Source organism: Salmo salar, chromosome 14, assembly GCF_965601325.2.
Source record: "Salmo salar chromosome 14, fSalSal1, whole genome shotgun sequence".
In the NCBI taxonomy this organism is placed as follows: Eukaryota; Metazoa; Chordata; class Actinopteri; order Salmoniformes; family Salmonidae; genus Salmo; species Salmo salar.
Genome location: NC_138304.1, coordinates 39,943,622 through 39,949,010, shown reverse-complemented (window position 1 = coordinate 39,949,010; position 5,389 = coordinate 39,943,622). Strand labels below are relative to the sequence as shown.

At 46.3% G+C, this 5,389-nt stretch overlaps 1 pseudogene; it reads right to left on the bottom strand.

Annotated features, from left to right (window-relative positions):
* Positions 1–3,214: 3,214 nt before the first annotated feature.
* LOC106569566 (uncharacterized) lies at positions 3,215–4,285 on the bottom strand (annotated as a pseudogene).
* Positions 4,286–5,389: the final 1,104 nt, after the last annotated feature.

The window sequence follows — 5,389 nt, the reverse complement described above, 5'->3', positions numbered from 1 at the left end:
CCGTGTTCAAAACAACTGGAAACACGGAACTGGGAAATCTGAGTTTAAGACAACTAGGAATTAAAAAAAAAAAAACAAGCACCGACTAAGAAAATACGTTTTGAACGGTCATCCAACTCGGAATTCCAACTTGGGAACTCTGGCCTCTTTCTAGAGCTCCGACCTGATGATCACTGACGTCATGATACAACCTTGTTTTTTTTCCGAATTCCCAGTTGTCTTGAAAGCACCATAAATCCAGAGCATGCCAGACTTTGATGACCAAGTTTGATGACAAAATTTTCCCACTGTCACGGTTGTCGTAAGGAGTGGACCAAAATGCAGCGGGAATGTGTATGCTCATCTTCCTTTTTTATTTAGGAAAAAATGTGAACACAATAACAAAACAACGACGAAACAGTCTCTACGCTATACAAAGAACAACTACCCACAAATCCCATGACAAAACACCCCTACTAAATAGGACCTTCAATTAGAAGCAATGAGGAGCAGCTGCTTCCAATTGAAGCTCAACCCAATTAACTAAACATAGAAATAGACCAACTAGAATAACATAGAAATAGACTAACATAGAACATTGCCCAACAAACCCCGAAACACTCTAAACAAACACCCCCTGCCACACCCTGACCAAACTACAATAACAAACAGCCCCTTTACTGGTCAGGACATGACAGTACCCCCCCCCAAAGGTGCAGACCCCGGATGCACCTTAAACAAAAAAAAGAATACTAATAATAACCCCAACACAAAAATAATCCCCTAACTAAAGGGAGGGAAGGGAGGGTGGCCACCGTCACCGACGGTTCTTGTGCTACACCCCCCTCTACCCAACCTCCTACTACGGAGGTGGCTCAGGCTCCGGCCTTACTCCCCAACCTAACCTGTCCACCCCCGCTAAATACTTATTACATTTTACCCCTCCTGAAGTCTCTGGGCTATGGCGCATCGCTGAAGCCCTCGGGCTGATGTGCATTGCTGGAGACCTCGGGCTGATGTGCGTTGCTGGAGACCTCGGGCTGATGCGCTGCGCCGTTTCCGGACTGTAGGGCGACTCTGGCTGCGCCGATTCCGGACTGTAGGGCGACTCTGGCTGCGCCGATTCCGGACTGTAGGGCGATTCTCTCGGTTCCGGACTGTAGGGCCGACTCTCTCGGTTCCGGACTGTGGGCCGACTCTCTCGGTTCCGGACTGTGGGCCGACTCTCTCGGTTCCGGACTGTGGGCCGACTCTCTCGGTTCCGGACTGTGGGCCGACTCTCTCGGTTCCGGACTGTGGGCCGACTCTCTCGGTTCAGGACTGTGGGCCGACTCTCTCGGTTCCGGACTGTGGGCCGTCTCTGCTGGCTCTGGACTGTGGGCCGTCTCTCTATGGGGCACTGTCGCCGGACACTCTGGACGGGGAACTGTCGCCGGACGCTCTGGACGGGGGAACTGTCGCCGGACGCTCTGGACGGGGACTACGAAAGGCCTGATGCGTGGGGCTGGCTTAGGAGGCGCCAGACTAGGGACACGCACCACAGGGCTAGTGCGAGGAGCAGGAGCAGGACGAGCTGGACTGGGCTGACGCACTGGAGGCCTGGTGCGTGGGGCTGGTACTGGAGGTACCAGACTGGAGACACGCACCTCAGGGCTAGTGCGGGGAGCGGGAACAGGATACACTGGGCCGTGGAGGCGCACTGGCGGTCTCGAGCGCAGGACTGGCACCACCCGTACTGGCTGGGTGCCCGCTTCCCCCCAGCAAATGCGGGACGCTGGCACCGAGCACACCGGCCTGTGGATGCTCGGCCTCGACGCCGTGTGCATCACCCCATAGCACGGGGCCTGACCAGTACCACGCTGCCTCCGGTAAGCACAGGGAGTTGGCTTAGGGCTCAACCCTGGCCCAGCCAAACTACCCGTGTGCCCCCCCTAAAAAAATTGGGGGCTTCCTCTCAGGCTCCCTTAACTCCTCCATAGCCCTGGATATGCTCATCCTCATCTCCGCCCATGTCCATCCTTCTTCATCATGCTCCTTACCCCGCTGCTTGGTCCTTTGTTGGTGGTGGGTAGTTCTGTCACAGTTGTCGTAAGGATTAGACCAAAACGCAGCGGGAATGTGTATACTCATCATCTTTCTATTCGGCAGAAAGAAGGAAAACCGAAACAAAACACACATATACAAAAACAACGACGAAACAGTCCTGTAAGACAACTAGGCTATACAAAGAACAACTCCCCACAAATCCCATAGAAAAAACACCCCTCTTAAATAAGACCTTCAATTAGAAGCAACGAGGAGCAGCTGCTTCCAATTGAAGGTCAACCCCATTAACTAAACATAGAAATAGAAAGACTAGAACTAACATAGAAATAAACTAACAAGAACATAGCCCAACAAACCCCGAAACACTCTAAACAAACACCCCTCTTAAAACAGAACATAGCCCAACAACCCCGAAACACTCTAATTAAACACACCCCTGCCAATCCTGACCAAACTACAATAACAAATAACCCCTTAACTGGTCAGGACGTGACACCAGCCCATGACAAATCAAGATTTAAAAAAAAATACATTTTAAAATATCATGTACTGAATGATTTGTCATGAGGACAGGTCAAGCCACCCAACCACACCAACAGCCTGTAGTCATCCCCTCAAAATAGCAAAGAAAGAGGAACAGAAGGGATTTTTGGGAACAGATTCTCTTTTACACTTCACACAGATGAACAATTAAAATGAATGTAATTGAAAAGCAGAGTACATAAATGTTAAACATTGACAAAAGCAGTTACACAAACAATTAAAAATGAGAATATCAACATCATATATCATGTTATCAGGTGAGCTCACCCCTGGACAAATCTCTCCCAGGGTGGAGTGAGTGCCTTTTCACCCCCAGATTTCTCCAGTATGAATCTGGCCTGGACCCCAGGAGACATGGTCATACTAGACTCATACACATAGACATCATACCCAGGTATATCTGCCCAATCAGAGCGGCTTTCCTCAGAGAACTTTACAGCCCATTGCCAGGTGTTATGATCCAGGGTGCATTCAGAAGAGTAGAACCCAACCCAGGAGTTATTAAACGTTTTCTTCCAGTCAGTGAAGGACCTCTTTACGTACAGACGAGCGCAGGCCTTTCCATCCTTTACGAAGAGCTGCAGACTGGCGTCATAGCCATTAATATAAGCAGGAATCTCTGTTGGCATCATGAAACTCAGAACTCCTACATATCTTCGTCCCCAATAGTGGCAAATACACACAAGATCATTACCTTCTTGTGGAGCCTGACCTGGAGACCAGGGTTGAGGGGTACTGAGGTGTTATAACTCCCAGAGGCTTTGCCCCTGACCGAGGCCCTGTCTAGTTTGCTTTCACTTCCATTGTTTTTATAAAGCACCACCATTACACCCTGGTCCAATAGCCTCTTGGGGATACCACTCCAGATGATCCTGGCTTTTCCTCTATCTGTGGTTTTCACCTCAAGCTTAATCAATGATTTATCGTCATCCACTCTGGGGTTGTCCATGCCACTCTGGGGTTGAGATGTTGAACAAAGATCTTGCTCCTTAAATAAGATTTTGGGACGTGTAAAGTGAAATACAAGAGCCAGAAGAAGTACCAGACCAGGTGTGTCTCCCCAGGTGTTTTTCAGTCTCTCCAGAATGTTGTGGTTGATCTCTGCATGATATGTTTGTGGAATATCATTTAGGTTATTGTTTGATAGTCTTTGGATTTGTCTAAGGAGGCTGACATTGACACGCTATGTATTGGCTGGATCATAGCCAGTTCCTCTATTTCCATTTGGTGGATAGTGCTGTGTGACATAGACCTTGTCCACAATGTGCTGATTGGTTAGGAACCCTTCGTTCCTAACTCTGAGTATGACCCTGTCCCTATTGTTCTCAGGTAGCTCTGAGTTGTTGAATCCTCGAGTTACATAATAAGGAAGTGCCATAGCGCCATTGTTGTTATTGCGAACAAGATTCCCTAGTGAGTAGTACCTTCCACATTGACGGGACAGAATAGGTAACAGAGGGGGATTATCAGCGTTTCCATTGAAATGAAAGCCATAGTCTCCCCTGGTTGTGTTGAAATTGAGTCTCATGTTGTCGTTGTCGTCAATTTGAATATTGTTGGCTAGCCAGTGAAACAGCATCAGGCCGTGTCGAGGTAGAGGGCGGCCAAATTCTATGTTCCTGAGATCGCTTATTGAAAATAACAATTTTGGGATAACACATACTGAGGTCAGGGACAGAAAAATGATGAAACAACTCACGAAACCCCTTCCCACCATGGCCAACCTATGACAAAACAAAGATTGTCTCAACATTTGCACCTTTAGTAAAAAACGAATAAAATATTACATCTGGATTGATATCTGTAGCTTATTTCTTGTGGTTAACAATACGTTTAACGTTTTAAGACTCCCAAAAAAACTGTTAATCCACTTGATCTGAAATATGTTAGTTCTAAAAAGAATAGAAAATATCTGACTAACTTTAATTTTGGAGTGAACTGTCACTCTACTGGACCAATATGTCCCAATATGTACTCTAAGGTTTTCCAAAATAATATTTGGAAACTTGTAGACATGATCAATACTGTAATGTGATAAGTCTTCAAGTCAAAATAAAACAAATTAGTTAACATAACAAATCTCACTCACCTTGTGCAGCCAACCACCAGAATCTAGTCTTGACTGTGTTTGTTTCTCTCTTTTCTGTCAACAGATCCCAAGATAGAAATTAACTAAAAGGTGCTTCTTGTCGCACACATACACATAACCAGTACACAGGGCAGAAAAAGTAATGGGCGGGGTCTGTCAGATACACAATGCAGATTCAAAATAAGAGTCAGCAAAACATCGCTGTTAGTAGTAATAACAGTACTGTTATTTAGGTTACTTATCCAGTCCAAATAAATCTTCAACATTTGACAGTACCTCATTTGATCCTTCAGAGAATACTGATAAAATAAAGTGTATTTCAAATGGGTCAGGATTTTCTTCTTGCTTAGATAGACAGACAGGGCCCAGACCAGCACACCCCATTTCCTTCCTCTCTTATCTCCCATTGCACATGGAGTGTGTGGTGCTCTACTGAGAACAGAAGTGGTTTCCTCAATATTATCTCATTGTTAATAAAGTTATTTAACTGACATGTCGCATGACTATGCTACATGATACTGACATTTTAGGGTTCTGTGACCTTATTTTTCTTTTCCAGTGCAGCACATTGTGACGGCCCTGAATTTGTCTGAACGTCTCAATGCTTCCTCTCTCTGTCCGCCATTTTATGGTCAGCATGCAGTTATTGCACCTTGCAGTGGTCAGGTGTCCTTGCGGGCCACTTTAAAGTTTACCGTCAATGTTAGCACACTACACCTGTAGGTGTATAGA